Genomic DNA, 16,983 nt, shown 5'->3' with positions numbered 1-16,983 from the left:
CTCTCTCTCTCTCTCTCTCTCTCTCTCACACACACACACACACACACACACATTTATGCAAAACCTCCTTTGGGAAGGATACACAAGAACAAAACATGTGTTGCTTCTGAGGGTGGGGATTTTTTTTTTATGAAAAAGAAAAGATGCAGGGCTTCCCTAGTGGCGCAGTGGTTGAGAGTCTGCCTGCCGATGCAGGGGACGCGGGTTCGTGCCCAGGTTCGGGAAGATCCCACATGCCTGGGCCGCTGGGTGCACAGATATTTGCTTAAATATCATTCTGGGTTTATCTGGATAAGGGCATTTCTGGATAAGATTAGCATTCGATCAGTAGACTGAATAAAGCATATTGCCTTCTCCAATGTAAGTGGGCATCATCCAATCCATTGAAGGCCTAAAAAAAAAAAAAAAAAAAAAAAAGATGCAGTATCTACTTTTACTGAGAGAAAGACTGCTATTGAGTTTTATTTATTTATTTATATAAATTTATTTATTTATTTATTGTGGGGTCTTCGTTGCTGCGCGCAGGCTTTCACTAGTTGCAGTGAGCAGGGGCTACTCTTCGTTGTGGTGCACGGGCTTCTCATTGTCGTGGCTTCTCTTGTTGTGGAGCACGGGCTCTAGGCGCGCAGGCTTGAGTAGTTGTGGCACGTGGGCTCAGTGTTGTGCCTTATGCAGTATCTACTTTTACTGAGAGAAAGACTGCTATTGAGTTTTATTTATTTATTTATATAAATTTATTTATTTATTTATTGTGGGGTCTTCGTTGCTGCGCGCAGGCTTTCACTAGTTGCAGTGAGCAGGGGCTACTCTTCGTTGTGGTGCACGGGCTTCTCATTGTCGTGGCTTCTCTTGTTGTGGAGCACGGGCTCTAGGCGCGCAGGCTTCAGTAGTTGTGGCACGTGGGCTCAGTAGTTGTGCCTTGCGGGATCTAGAGCTCAGGCTCAGTAGTTGTGGCACACGGGCTTAGTTGCTCCACGGCACGTGCGATCTTCCCAGGCCAGGGCTCAAACCCGTGTCCCCTGCATTGGCAGGCGGACTGTTAACCAGTGTGCCACCAGGGAAGCCCAATACTGCATCTTAAAGACACTGCTACTAAAGAATTCAAGTTTTAAAAAAATAAATAAAAATGCATGACAATTAAAAAAAGGAATACAAGTTTTCATACCTATTAAATAATCAAAAATAACCCAAACAAAAAAAAACCGTTGTTAACTCCCAGTACTGAAGAAACTGAGTGAATCAACAAACAAATTGATGGCGGCAATGCAAGTCAGCACACTCCCATGCTCATTCACTCAGTGAGGACCTATGCCAGGAAGATTAGTGTGTATCAGGATAAAACAAAACAATAAACAAACAAAAAAAATACCCAGACAACTTGAAAGCGTAATCCCACTGTGAGAATTTATCCTGTGAAAATAATTCTAATCAAAGAGAATACAAAGCCTGTGAAGAAACATGAACTTGATGGGCCATTATACATTCTGTAAAAATAATTAATGAGACTATGCCAAACACTGGGGGAAATTGGGGTTTTAAGGCTCTAACAAAGCAGAATGAGTAGGATCTGCACTGTGATCACACTGACACAAGGACATCATACGACAGCTGTAGCACCTGCCAACAGTCAGCCACACAGCTTCCCATCCAGCTTAAACCTCGCTGCCCATTACCCGAGAGGTGAGACAGATGCATTAGGCTCTTCTTTTTTTTTTTTGGCAGGCGGGGAAGGAGGGAAGGAGGGGGAAGGCAGTGCCTCATGGAAACTATGATGGAAACTGGCTAAAACAGCAGACTGGGTGCCTCAAGGATCTGGTCCAAGTAAGGGGAGAAGACGACATGCGTAAGAGAAGACGGCCCACTGGGTCAGCAGGCTCAGCCCCCGGGGGCTTCCCACCTCCTCCCTACGCTAAAACCATGAGTTCTTAAGGTAAGCCAAGTCTCCACTTCCTGCAACCGAAACTCTTTAACTCACATAAACATGTGTAGCATAGAAAGTAACCCCCAAAACTAGAAAACATGAGAAGCGTACCCATTACAGCTAGAGGGTAACCCAGAAAAAAAAGTTTCAGTGGATAATGTTGAAACAGTAAAATATATAAAATCAAAACTAGAATTTGCCAGGATGAGCTCAGAGGCTTTCACGCTGTTATCAGGTTCTTCACATTCTGATAAACTGTGCTACATAAAGATAGATACATAGTTCTAGGCCTCAACTTAGTCAACACTTTCAAACTGTTACACAAAATGAACACAGGTTTCCACCCTGCTGCTGCTCTGGATACATATACAGTGCATTTAACGAGAGAGAGAAATAATTTACACTTTAGTATTAAACTGTACTCCTCCTCAATATTCCCTACCCACACCAATATTTTCTTTGAAGTTCAACACTTCAAACATAGTAACTGTTTTCTTCGTAAATATGAGACCTAGAGGCATTTATTAAATTACAGAAATATTTAGTATACAGTATATATACAAAACATACTGTATCAACAAATAAAAGGCTATTACATAAGACAATAGCACCTTATTCAAACGATCCTCCCACTAAGGACCAAAAAAAAAAAAATCTGGATGAAGGTGTTTAAATTTAAGAGCATTAAAAGCTAATGAGGGGGGACTTCCCTGGTGACGCAGTGATTAAGAATCCACCTGCCAATGCAGGGGACACGGGTGCGAGCCCTGGTCCGGGAAGATCCCACATGCCGCAGAGCAACTAAGCCCGTGCGCCACAACTACTGAGCCCCCGCTCTAGAGCCCGTGAGCCACAACTACTGAGCCCACGTGCCACAACTACTGAAGCCCGTGTGCCTAGAGCCCGTGCTCCGCAACGAGAAGCCACCGCAATGAGAAGCCCGTGCACCGCAATGAAGAGTAGGCCCCGCTCGCAGCAACCAGAGAAAAGCCCGTGCGCAGCAACGAAGACCCAATGCAACCAGACATAAATAAATTAAATTTTAAAAAATTTTAAAAAATAAAGCTTATGGAGAGGCTTTAACTGGGTTCAGTCTCCAGGCTGCGTCCTTGGGCAGCTTCGAGCTCGGGGAAAGGCAGGCGGAGCGCACATTCCAAGGACAGGAAAGTGGGTGCACGGCCTCCAAGCCAGGGTCCAGCTTGCAGGTCAAACCTGCGGTCACGCCTTCTTAATGACCTTCCCCAGCAAATGTTCTTCCCTGTGTGCCAGCACGGCCTGCCCCCTCATCTTCCGGGGTCTTTATACTCCAACACTGCCTTCCCAGAGAGGCCTTCCCTGGCCATCCTGCCTAAAATCCCGCTGCCGTGCTCACACGTGCGCACACACATGCTTCTCCGCTGTCTCTCCTTGGCACAGTGACCATCATACCATATATTTATTTCATTTGCTTTTAATATCTGTCTTCCCTGCTAGAACATAAGCTCCATGAAGTCCAGGGTTTTTTCTGTTCCATACAATATCCTTGGCCCCGGGGCTTCCCTGGTGGCACAGTGGTTGAGAGTCCGCCTGCCAATGCAGGGGACACAGGTTCGTGCCCCCGTCCCAGAAGATCCCACATGCCACGGAGCGGCTGGGCCCATGAGCCACGGCCGCTGAGCCTGCGCGTCCGGAGCCTGTGCCCCGCAACGGGAGAGGCCACAACAGTGAGAGGCCCACGTACTGCAAAAACAAACAAAACAAAACAAAAAACAAAAAAAAAACAATACAATATCCTCGGCCCCTTGATCTGTGCCTGGTCTGTGACAAGCACACAATAAGTATGTGTTTATGAATGAATACGTCCAGTAGCTGTTACTGCACTTGACAGATTCACCTCTGATTTATTTTCAGAGTAAGTGTTCCCTCGGGTATTGACAGATGGTAGAGCAGATAGTATACAGCACAGCTACACACACTGACAGAAATTAGTTTCCTCTCCTCATTTCTTCAAGCTTACATCATGCTACGTCCTCCTACTTCTGTTTCGACATTCTTTTCATTCATGAAAGATATACAGGCCATCTATTTTTGTTTTTCTCTTTTTGCCACACCGCCCAGCTTGTGGGATTTTAGTTCCCCAACCAGGGATCAAACATGGGGCCTCGGCAGTGAGAGCACTGAGCCCTAACCACTGGACCACCAGGGAATTCCCTACAGGCCATCTATTTTATGGTTTAAGTTCTAATGTAGAAATCCTCTTCACTAAATAGTTATTAGAGCACACAGCACAAAATTCAAGAGAGAGAGAGAGCACGCTGTGTGGCGAGGACTCAGCCGGCCCAGAGGAATAAATACCCCAACCTGGCTCCCTCCTTCTTCTATCATCCATCCTACCACCCCCCACGGGACAAACCCAACTAGAAGTCGGACGGCAAGGGAGGCCATTCATGTGGTTTACAGAAGTCAACCTCCTGGGGCATAAAGCAGGGTAGAGACAGGCCATGCTCAGACTCAATTACTTCAACCTCTACGTGGTTAGAGAGGGTCCTGGAGCCACAATCGAAACAGAATGAGAACACAGGAATATCCCGAGCAGAGGGAATGGCAAATGTAAAGGCCCTGAGGGGGAATCAAGTTTGTCACATTTGTGGAAGCGGAAGGTCACTGTAGAGAGAGCAAGAGGAAAGGATTATAGGAGATCAATTCAAAGGGGCCAGATGATGCAAGACCTTAGAGGCCACTGGTCCTCAAGATGTGGTGCGGAGAGAGGGTCTTTAACTATGGATGGCCAGGTCCCACCTTCAGAGTTTCTGATTCGGTAGATCTAGGATGGGGACTGAGATGCTGCGTTTCTAACGAGCTGCCACGTGATGCTGATACCTGCTGCCCTGGAAACCACAAGCTGAGAACCACTGTTCAAAGGCCAGAGCAAGGAATTTGGATTTTAACCTAAGAGACCGTTGGAGGTCTAATCTACCCCAAAAAGTAGATTAGTGGTTGCCAGGGCTGGGGGAGTGACCGCTCAGAGGTACAGGGCTTCTTTTTGGGGTGATGAGAATGTTCTGGAATTAGTGGTGATGGTTGTACCATCTTGTAAACACACTTAAAACCACTGAATTGGATACTTCAAAATGGTGGTACGTAAATCATATCTCAATTTAAAAAAAAAAAAAAAAGAAGTCACTGGAGGATTCTGAACAGGGTATTGAAGTCATTTTTATGTCATTTTTTAAAAAATCACTCTGGCTACTATATGAATAGACTATAGGGGGACAGGCACGGAAGACCAATTAAGAGGAAATGTAGCACATAAAATGAGATATAATGGTAGCACAGACTGCAGGTAACAGCAAAGGTAGTGAAAAATGGCTGGATTGGGGTTATATTTTGAAGCAGAGCCAGCAAGACTTGCTTAATGGACAGAATATGGGATGTGAGCATAGAGAGAAATTAAGAGTGAACGTGGATATGGTGTCTAAGCAGCGGAGTTAAGAATAGTGTGACTGGGCTTCCCTGGTGGTGCAGTGGTTGAGAGTCTGCCTGCCGATGCAGGTGGACACGGGTTCGTGCCCCGGTCCGGGAGGATCCCACATGCCGCGGAGCGGCTGGGCCCGTGAGCCATAGCCACTGAGCCTACGCGTCCGGAGCCTGTGCTCCACAACGGGAGAGGCCACAACAGTGAGAGGCCCACGTACTGCCAAAAAAAAAAAAGAGTAGTGTGACTTACTGAGATGAGGAAGGAGGAACGGGCTGGGGAAGGGCCCACAAGTCAGGGGTCTCGTCCAGAAGCCCTACAGAGAACAAGGATCCAGCAAAGGACTGGGAAAGATCCATCCATAAACAAACCAGAAAGAAACCCAAAGGAGTGTGGAGTACCAGAGACCAAGTAAAGACAGTGTTTCAGATGAAGCTTACAGATCTCAGAAATGAGGGCTGAGGACCGGTCCCCAGGCTCGGCAAGATGGAGGCTGCTGGGTGCCTTGACCAGTGCTGTCTGAGGAATGAGGTTGAAGGCCTGGTTGAGACAGGCTGAGAACCTGAGGGAAGGATGCAGAGACTCAGAACAGTAAGACGGAAAAAACGGAGCCACAGATGGAAGAGACAGAGTGAAAGGGGTACTTTGTTTCTTCTTTATTTCAATGTGGAGTTTTTTGTTTTTTGTTTTTTTTTTCCCCACAATGTATTTATTTATTTATTTATTTATGGCTGTGTTGGGTCTTCATTTCTGTGCATGGGCTTTTCTCTAGTTGTGGCAAGTGGGGGTCACTCTTCATCGCGGTGCGCAGGCCTCTCACTATCGCGGCCTCTGTTGTTGCGGAGCACAGGCTCCAGACGCGCAGGCTCAGTAATTGTGGCTCACGGGCCCAGTTGCTCCATGGCATGTGGGATCTTCCCAGACCTGGGCTCGAACCTGTGTCGTCTGCATTGGCAGGCAGATTCTCAACCACTGCGCCACCAGGGAAGCCCTCAATGTGGAGTTTTTACAGGACGCTTTAATGGATGGAATGATCCAGTCAAGAGGAAATGATGTTGGTGATGCTGAATCTGTATCTCTAGCCACTGCCTGCTCCCTAGACTGCCCAGCGGTGATCTGCGTCCGGAGAACCCACAAACACTTCATGCTAGGCTTGGCCAAAGCAGCATAGTCCCGTTCTCACTTATTTTCTTTGTTGTAGTGATTATTTTACTTTTTAAGTTACAAAGATAGTTTACCTTTATTTTGAAGATTTCTTAATTGGACACCACAGCACAGTGACAGCGATATAGCTGGAAGAGGTGTCTTTGAGCCATGACAGTATGACAGCTCATGCGCAGCTGAGAGCAAGTGTCTTCCCATCCACACCAGAGAAGGGGTGGGAGGGAGGGACCACCCACCGGGTCCAGCTGCTCCTGATGGCCATAATACCTATAACTGCTACACTTCCCCCTAGAAAATTCTCATTAGAACACAAAGCATCACACCATTTGAAATCAACCTTTAAAACTCACTTCACCCATCTTTAAATTTATAGACTTTAAGTATGTCCCCAAGTTATAAAGGCTAAATATCACTTGCATTTATATATCACTTATAATTTTAAATCTTTTCATTACAATCTGCCCACAATTATAGGCTTTACTGATAATTTATAACTATTTCAAATTTTATAGAGAAAGTGAAACAGGCATTTTCTCAATAAGTATCAATTCTCTTCTTCTTAACTTTACTTGGAAAAGGAACAAAAAAGAAAAAAGATGTGGTTGTCAAGTGGCGGGGTGGGGGAGGGAAGGACTGGAAGTTTGGGGTTAGTAGATGCAAACTATTACACTTAGAGTGGATAAACAACAAGGTCCTACTGTATAGCACAGGGGACTATATCCAATCTCCTGGGATAAACCGTAATAGAAAAGAATATAAAAAAAAATAAAAGAAGAATGTAAAGAAAAAAGAGAAGACGGTCAAAAGAGAGGGCTGGTTAAACTTAATCTATCACGTTAACCTGAGAAAAAGTAGGCACACATGCTCTTTATACTGCTACTTTCCTTTCATCTTTGTTTCCTAAGTGTACTGTGCTGCAAAAGATAAAAGAATTCTTCAAAATGTAATTGAATTACCTAGAAAATAAAACAAAATCTAGATGAAGCCATTTTTATTTCATTCTGATGAAGCAGTTTTATCAGCATGTTGAAAACTTACTAAAGAAAGAAATTTTAGCCTCTATTCTATCAACTAAGTCCTTCTGAAAACAACCGTGGCCAAGAATTCATGATCTTTAATGATAAAAAATAAAACTGCTAAATCTTAGAAGTTTTCAGCATCTGATACCGAAACATTTTAGAAGGAAAAAGCACAAAGAGCAAAACTTTCAAAAATGTGTCAGTTATGTATTGTTTTGTTACAAAACAGTATTCACCATATCTTACTATACAAACGGAAAAATATATGTGCATACATACATGTAATACATGCCAAAAAAAAAAAAAAGGCCTGAAATTAAATTCACCTAATTAACAGTAGTTATGCCTTGGTGATAAGATTATGAAATAAATTTGAGGGAGCTTATCTATGCTTAAGTTTTCTAGAATGATTAAACATCACTTGGATAATAAAATTGATTTTTTAAGGAATCAATAATGAAATTAGTAAGATAAACATAAAGTATCATTTTTATTCCCTGGGCCCTTGCTGTGAGATGTGCAAGGCAAATAAATATCTGTCTGACAATGCTTTTCTAGGGTTACCATACTGCCTTAACTTTAGCCGGGGACTAAAAATAAACAATCAAGAAATATATCTTAAATGTCCATTAGAATGGAATATTATTCAGCCATAAAAGGAATGAAGTACTGATGCATACTACACATAGATGGACCTTGGGAACATTATGCTAAGTGACAGAAGCCAGACACAAAAAGAAAAAGCCAGAAAAGTCAAATCCATAGGGACAAAAACTAGATTAATGCTTAGCAGCGGCTGGGGAGAGGCAGAATAGGGAGTGACTCTGGAGGATGGAGTTTCTCTCTGGGGTGATAAAAATGTTCTGGAATTAGTGGTGATAACCTTGTGAATATACGAAAAAAAAAAAAACCCTACTGAATTATATACTCTGTAGGGTGAATTTTATGGTATGTGAATTATATCACAATTAAAAATGCCTACTACATACTTACTATGTGAGAAATATAAAAATCTCTTCAAAGAAATAAAATTTACTCATGAAAAGATTAGAGAACAATTTAGTACCAAATTACATGAGTGAGGCTGTAGGTAAAATGGAAATTCAGAAAAGAGAAAGATGAATGGGATCTGAGGTAGACTGAGGTTTCAACAAAAAGGCATAAATTAATGGAAAGCATAAAGAAAATAATAATCTATAGTAACCTTACTTCCAAAATGCCATCTTTTCCTGACACTTCAGATTTTTTTTTTTTTTTTTTTTTTTTGAGGTACGCGGGCCTCTCACTGCTGTGGCCTCTCCCGCTGCGGAGCACAGGCTCCGGACGTGCAGGCTCAGCGGCCATGGCTCACGGGCCCAGCCGCTCTGCGGCACGTGGGATCCTCCCAGACCGGGGCACGAACCCGTGTCCCCTGCATCGGCAGGCGGATTCTCAACCACTGCGCCACTAGGGAAGCCCCAGATTTTTTAAAACACCATATTCTCAAGAAAATAGAGGTGACTTCCTTAGCTTCTTTCCCATATGGAAGCAAGGAAAATGGAGTTCCCTAGAGTTAAATCCCCTGGGAGGCCACCGTGAGAATCCTGGTTATTCTCACTGACTCACAGATGTGTTCCTGGGAACTTGTGACGTAAATTAATTTCATCATAAACAGTGCAGCAATAATCAAATCAAAACAACACATGAGCCTTTACAGCTGCACCTGCGGCTATGAGGACAATAAATTGCTGGGGCATCTGAAAATGCTCACGACATCTAGCTTGGATGGAACAGAGGAGATGGCTTTTCTTCCCTTAAAAGCTGGTCAGCCCTTCTCAGTGACATACAGACATAAACTGTTAACTTCTTTCCAACTTGTAAATCAAGAACTTCATTTTTTTTATAGTATGAGCCACAAAGAGAATAGATTACCCAATGAACAACAAGAATCAAATCTAGAGTATACTTAAGAGCAGAGGCTATAACAGACAGATCACACAGGGCAATACAAATGGTAAAACTTGGGGGTGGGAGGATAAATTAAATTAAAACAACAAGGCATCACTTACAACTATTAAATTAGTCTTCTATTAAAAGATAAGATATAACAGAGACGAGGTTGTGGGAAAGTGATTCATTCAAAGACATAATGATGGTACTAAAAATTGTTAAAAATCCCGTTTAGAAAGCAAAATGAATCATGTATCAAAAACCATAAATTTATGTATACCTCGTGAATTATCCCTAGAGAAATAAATAAAATGAAGAAAAACTCTAAATGCCTGAAGATTTTCACTACGGTGCTAGATCAAGAAACAGCAAGATAGAAAACTAAATATCCAGTAAGTTAAGCAAGGAAAAGTAAGTTAAAATACAACTGCTGGAAGGACTGTGACCCAGCTACCAACTACTGTAAGTACAGTGTTAGAAAAACGGTAAGATAAAGTTATAAAACAGTAATATTAAGTTGGAGATTGTAACCATTTAAAACATCTGGGGACTTCCCTGGTGGCGCAGTGGTTAAGAATCTGCCTGCCAATGCAGGGGACACGGGTTCGAGCCCTGGTCTGGGAAGACCCCACATGCCGTGGAGCAACTATGCCCGTGCGCCACAACTACTGAGCCTGCACTCTAGAGCCCGTGAGCCACAACTACTGAACCCGCGTGCCTAGAGCCCGTGCTCCGCAACAAGAGAAGCCACCGCAATGAGAAGCCCGCGCACTGCAACGAAGAGTAGCCCCCGCTCGCCACAACTAGAGAAAGCCCGCACGCAGCAACAAAGACCAAACGCAGCCAAAAATAAATTTAAAAAAAAAAAAGTCTAAAACATATGCACACAGGAACTGACTTGTATGGAATACATTAGTGAAATCCGTGGTATTAGGAGATCGGGTATAGATGTCACTTTAGTTTAAATCTCAACGTGAATATATTTTTACAGTAATTTACAATTTAAAAGTACACATAACACAATACAAACTGTGATAAAACAATGTGAAAATATTTCAGTAAAAATAGTAAATGTGGTTCGATTCTTAAAGTGATCAATCTGGAGAGAAAGAAGATTCAGGGAAAGATCAAACATTATGTTAAGCTGGGCCAGGCCACACCTCCCCACACACTGTGCACAGTAATTCACACCCGTCTTGTCTGAAGGAAGGTTTGCCTTTCCAAACATCCAAAGTCACAGACAATTTTCACTTAAAAAGAACAGATCAAAGATTTATTTTTAAGAGCTCCATTTTTACAGGACATGTATTCACTGTAACTATAATGTTACGCTATTAACACAAGAATGACTCATTTCAAAGAGGAATTATTTCAGATTAAAATTTGGAAGACTTTTCCAAGAGGAAATTAAAAAAAAAAAAAAAAACCATGTGAAGTTCCACAGAAAGAAAAAAAGAATTAAGAGTTTAAGACGTTCCCTGTCAGAGAAAGGAAATTAAGCTTTGCGATAACACCTTCAGAGCTTTGATTTACAAAAACTCAAATTGCTTAGGTTTACCTAAGAGGGGGAAAAAAAAAAAAGAATGTAAGAGGAGAAAAAAATTGTCCTTTAGAGAAAAATGAACAATCTGTAAAAAGAGTGACATAAATCCTCCCCAATCTTACAACTCACAGGTAACTCACCACAGGGACAGCCAGGTAATAATGCTAGTAGTGAGATTAAAGTCAAGATGGGTTTTGTATTTAACAATTCCTCTGTGGAGAAAGAATGTAATGAAGGAAGGAAGCCCCCAGACTTCCTTCTAGAAGAGGATGCTGCCACTACGCTTCCTATAACTGGTCAAGAAAAACACCTCTCTTAACACTCATACATACAGAAAGGGGATTTGATTAAGACATAGCAACAACAACCAAAGCTTCTTTCAATCTCTCCAACGCACAGAGCCATTCAGCCCAACTATGGCTTACAACCCTGGAAGGGGGTTAGAGATGAGATGCAGAGAATTCCGATCTTCCGGGGTTTTCAGCATCCTGCCCCTCGGAGTCCCGGCTGTCTGCTCCCGTGGTCGCTCTGCTGGCAGGGAGCGTGCACCAAAACACCTGGTGGCTCACTTGGCTCCCTATCTTGGACACTCCACCCTAGAGGTGGGCTGGGCTGCCATCCTTCTGTAGGAAGTGTGCCATCCTAGAGGTGGGCTGGGCTGCCATCCTTCTGTAGGAAGTGTGCTGTCCCGTTACCCCAGTTATCCCAGCCTGGTCGGCCCTTCCGCCTCTCCCCCCATCTCAGTGGGCAACCCAACAGTGGTCTCTGTGGAGCCTCCCTCAGGAGCAGCGGGGACACTACAGCTTGAGTCCTTTCCCTCAAAGAGATACTCTCCAGCCTCCCTGATGATCAGTCCAACCTTATTACAGTTATCTGATGATCACTGCTTACAGAGGCCTATTATGACTTCTGAGCCGTCTCTCCTGCCTAGAGTTTACTCTCGAGGCCATTAAACTGCTTTATTAAATCTTCATCAATTACCATGAGTTACATCTACTAATGTTGTATTAAAGATCACTGATATTTAAACCGACTTCTACACTAAGTGTACCACTCATACACCACATGTACTGCCTTTGTAGCATGGAATATTTTAAACATCAGTCCATCAGTTTCTATGAGATATCTCAGTCCCATAAAAAAAAATTATAAAATCATATTCAATGGATTTTTTTTTTTTACATCATAAGCTATTTCTTTGGTCACAATAGCAAGGGAGTAGAATCTAGAAATCAATGACACATTCGTCTCAATACCAATTTGAACAGTACTGTTAAAAAAGTTCATCACTGGGCTTCCCTGGTGGCGCAGTGGTTGAGAGTCCGCCTGCCGATGCAGGGGACACGGGTTCGTGCCCCGGTCCGGGAGGATCCCACATGCCGCGGAGCGGCTGGGCCCGTGAGCCATGGCCGCTGAGCCTGCGCGTCCGGAGCCTGTTGCTCCGCAACGGGAGAGGCCGCAACAGTGAGAGGCCCGCGTCCCCCGGTCCGGGAGGACCCCACATGCCGCGGAGCGGCTGGGCCCGTGAGCCATGGCCGCTGAGCCTGCGCGTCCGGAGCCTGTTGCTCCGCAACGGGAGAGGCCGCAACAGTGAGAGGCCCGCGTCCCGTAAAAAATAAAAAGATCATCACATATGGGATATCCTAGCCATTCATTCAGTGCCACCTAGAGTACACAATCATTTTCTGAGATAATTACCATTCTGGGGAAAATGACACAGCACATATGAAGTGGTTACTTTAATCGCGGGAAAAATTCATTACATACTAAAAACGAGCTGGTCTTAGGTATCTGATTACATAAGCACTGCATCTACGTCAACAGGACAGTCACCTCCCCTGAGACTTAGTCTTGTCCCAAGAACGTCAGTCACTCTGATGAAGTTCCTCCTTCAGTTTCCTCTCAATCCCAGCTCCTCGCTGACTGCAACACCTTTCATCCACTCAACCATTAGGATTCACTGGGAACCAATGTCACACTGGGAACATAGTGATGGGAAAGCCTGCACTCCTTGGGGCGGGAAGAAGAGATTGATGATGGACAAATAGGCATATGGTGTATAAGGCGATGTGACAGAAAGTGATGCAGATGATGAGAGGAGGCGGCCAGTCATGGTTGGGGGAGGCATCTGGGGAGGGGCAGCTGAACTGAGGCTGAAGGAGCCGGCCACTCAAAACAGCCGGGGACGACATTCCATGCAACGGCCCTGAGACGGGGACGGGCTTGGCCTGTTGCATGACCACAAAGAAGGCCAGTGTATCAGGAATACAGGCATGTGTGAACGAGGGCAGAGAGGCAAACAGCTGATGCAGGGCCTTGCCGGTCAAGAATAAGGGATGCGGGCTGAAGAATGAGGGAAAAGTCACTCGAGTAGTTCTCAAGGTGTGGTCCCCAGATCAACAGTATCAGCATCACCTGGGAACTTGTCAGAAACAGAAAGTCTCGGCCCCTGCCTAGACCTCCTGACTCAGAAAACCTTGCGGTGGGGCTCAGCAATCCCACTGAAGTTTGAGAACCACTGCATTAGGGGGTTATAAGCAGGGACGTAAAATGAAGCTAAGTTTCTGGGTAATGTGCTGTAAATAAAGTAAAGCATTAGTTGTTTCACCAACAGGTAACAGCAGTGCACCTTAATCTGTATAGTGTATATTAACTATTATAATGCCAAGGGTTAACCCAGTGACAATGTCAAAACATCAGACTTTTATACCTGTAACTTACATAATATGGAACATCAATTATACTTCAATTTAAAAAATCAGATTCATATACAATGCTATCTGTCTTTGCATATTTTGAATTTCAAGGAACTTCTGGTCAATTTCAAGAAATACTAAGACCCAGGGGCTTCCCTGGTGGCGCAGTGGTTAAGAATCCGCCTACCAATGCAGGGGTCATGGGTTCGAGCCCTGGTCCAGGAAGATCCCACTTGCTGCAGAGCAACTAAGCCCGTGCGCCACAACTACTGAAGCCTGCGTGCCTAGAGCCCGTGCTCCGCAACAAGAGAAGTCACAGCAATGAGAAGCCCGCTCACCATAACGAAGAGCAGCCCCCGCTCGCCACGACTAAAAGAAAGCCCACGCACAGCAACAAGGACCCAACACAGCCAAAAATAAATAAATAAATTTATTAAAAAAAAAAAAAAAAGAAAGAAATACTAAGACCCAAAACGCATTTTAAATTATCTGCCCCACAGTTAGGGCCTCAAATCACCAAATGAGAAATCTAGAAAACCCACTCTTTTGCTCACTTCCCTCCCTAGCATAGCTCACGTTTCCTCCACCCTGTTCTTAGTGTCAAAGTCATCCCTATCCTTCTCGAATAATTCAAAGCCATAAAACTGCCTCCAACCCCGTCCCTCCCACACACACACACCTCCAGTCAGAAGTAAACTTTCTCTTTGCTTCTCACGCAACCACTCACACCACAGTTGTTTGGGCCCCCGTCTTTTCTGTCTTGCTGATCTATAAATTCCTTTGGGACGGGGGTTTTGGTCCTTAAATGCTTCCTCCTCCGTTTTTCTCCTCCCCCCGCAAAACACTACACATAGCAAATCAGTAATATGTGTTTGTTCAACTGAACCGATGATACTGTGGTTTGAAGACTCAAAGTTCCCCAGAAGACGGGAACGTGAACAGGAGACGGACATGAAGAGAGCATGTTCACGTCATCAGGCATAAGGAACGTTTATATGCGAACACGTGGTATAACTCCAAAGTGAGCTTTCTCAGAGCCAGACAGTGTCTCAAGTGAAGAAAACAAAGCATTCTGCTAACTTTGGGATAACCTAAGAAATCTTGTCTCTCCTTTTCAACTATGCCTGAAGCCTGATTTAGACAGATTTCAAATTCCACCAAAGCTTTAGGCTACTCTGCTTTAAATGTCTGTCATAGACAAACAACAAAGTAAAAGAACTAAAAAAATATATTCAACCAGTTCATTCTCCATCTCACCATCTCAACCATTCTGTAAGCTTAACGTTGGTTAGTATGCTTTCTTCGAAACTGAGTACTGCTGTCTTGCAGGCATGTGTCTTGTTTTACATAAAGATACTGTTACAGACCTCATTCTATCTTTTGCTTTTATTCACTAAGCACCGTATTTTTTAATAGTTTTTATTGGAGTATAGTTGATTTGCAACGTTGTGTTACTTTCTGCTGTACCATAAAAAGAATCAATTATATATATATACATATATCCACTCTTTTTTATTTGATTTATTTATTTTATTTATTTATTTTTGGCTGTGTTGGGCCTTCGCTGCTGCGCGCAGGCTTTCTCTAGTTGCGGCGAGCAGGGGCTACTCTTTGTTGTGGTGCGTGGGCTTCTCATTGCGGTGGCTTCTCATTACGGAGCACGCGCTCTAGTGCACGGGCTTCAGTAGTTGTGGCACGTGGCTCAGTAGTTGTGGCTCGTGGGCTCCAGAGCGCAGGCTCAGTAGTTGTGGCTCACGGGCTTAGCTGCTCCACAGCATGTGGGATCTTCCCAGACCAGGGCTCGAACCCGTGTCCCCTGCATTGGCAGGGGGATTCTCAACCACTGCGCCACCAGGGAAGCCCTATATCCAACTCTTTTTTAGATTCTTTTCCCATATAGGTCATTACAGAGTATTGAGCAGAGTTCCCTGTAAGCAGTGTATTTTTAAGATCCATCCATGATGCCATGAGTACAACCAACCCATTGCTTCTACTTCTTTCCTTTCTACCTCGCACTCTGCTATGGAAGTGGTCTTCCATTTTCAAAGATTTCATCTCTGGGAAAGCTTAAAACCCAACTATGGACACAAGTTTAAATAGGCAAGAACTACCCTCACCAAAGAAAATCAAAAATAATAACATTCATTACCCAAACAACATTTATTAAATGCCCACAGTGTGTCAAACACTGTGCTCAGTGTTAGAAACACAAAGACGAGAGGACCGGCCACACACTCAAGCAGCACACAGAGCAACACAGGGGCACAGCAAACATGTGACAGCGGGAGAAATTCCTGGTGGAGGTTCAGATGACGTGCAGTGGGAACAGGGAAAAAAAGCACTCCTTTCAAGGAGTACCACTGAACCGAAAACTGCAGGATGAGTAAGAAAAGCAGGAAGAGGGCCATCCAGGCAGAAAAACATCACATGTAAAGGTGTGAGGAAACCTAGCATGCTATCAACACTGCAATCCTGGAAGTGCTAAAACATGAAGGTGGGAGGACAAACAGAAGAGACAGGTCACATTGCAACCGGTGAGCTGCAGCTGCGCCGTAGAAACCTACAACGTACAAAACTTGTTTTACACACACAGGGGATTATGGCAAAGTCAGATGGTGCAGAGCAGGTGGTGGACGGCAATATACAAGAAGGTGCAACTTACCGTGAGCGAAAGGAAAATGGATCAGGCACCACAAACAGTCCTAATGCAGGGTCCCTGGGAGCAAGTGCGAGGTGGCGAGCAGATCTTCCAGAACTGCCCCTCGATCCCGAAGGAAGGCCGGCTGAGCAGTGAGGAGGTGGCTGCTCTTCCATTCAGCACAAAGCAAACACACTATTTACTCCCCCTCCACGGTGGGTGCTGGGTTTGAAGTGCTGACTTGTTCTGTGTTTTGAGTCTTTCAATCACTTGCACTGCCCACTGAGAGGCAAAATATTCTGGAAGTCTATCTATCTTGACACAAAAAGGCCGAAATCGAAATCCACTGGGCTAGACAATAAAGAAACTTTGTATCTAGCTAAGGAGGTTATATCATTGTCTGTAAGTAATACAAGTCAGTCTGGAAGAATTCTGGAGGAGGAAGAGACAGACTGCTGTTTCAGAAAGACCACCACGGGGTCTTCCCTGGTGGCACGGTGGTCAGGAATCCGCCTGCCAAGGCAGGGGACATGGGTTCGAGCCCTGGTCCAGGAAGATCCCACATGCTGTGGAGCAACTAAGCCTGTGAGCCACAACTACTGAGCCTGCGCTCTAGAGC

General features: G+C 44.3%; 1 protein-coding gene across 1 annotated transcript in view; it reads right to left on the bottom strand.

Moving 5' to 3' along the window:
- The window catches only part of TP53BP2 (tumor protein p53 binding protein 2), a 71,242-nt gene that overhangs the window by 45,131 nt on the left and 9,128 nt on the right, over positions 1-16,983 (bottom strand). The window lies entirely within an intron of this gene.

This window comes from Lipotes vexillifer, unplaced genomic scaffold (assembly GCF_000442215.2).
Source record: "Lipotes vexillifer unplaced genomic scaffold, Lipotes_vexillifer_v1.1 scaffold634, whole genome shotgun sequence".
Lineage (NCBI taxonomy): Eukaryota > Metazoa > Chordata > Mammalia > Artiodactyla > Lipotidae > Lipotes > Lipotes vexillifer.
The sequence above is the reverse complement of the archived record's forward strand: the minus strand, read 5'-3'. Positions and strand labels throughout refer to the sequence as shown.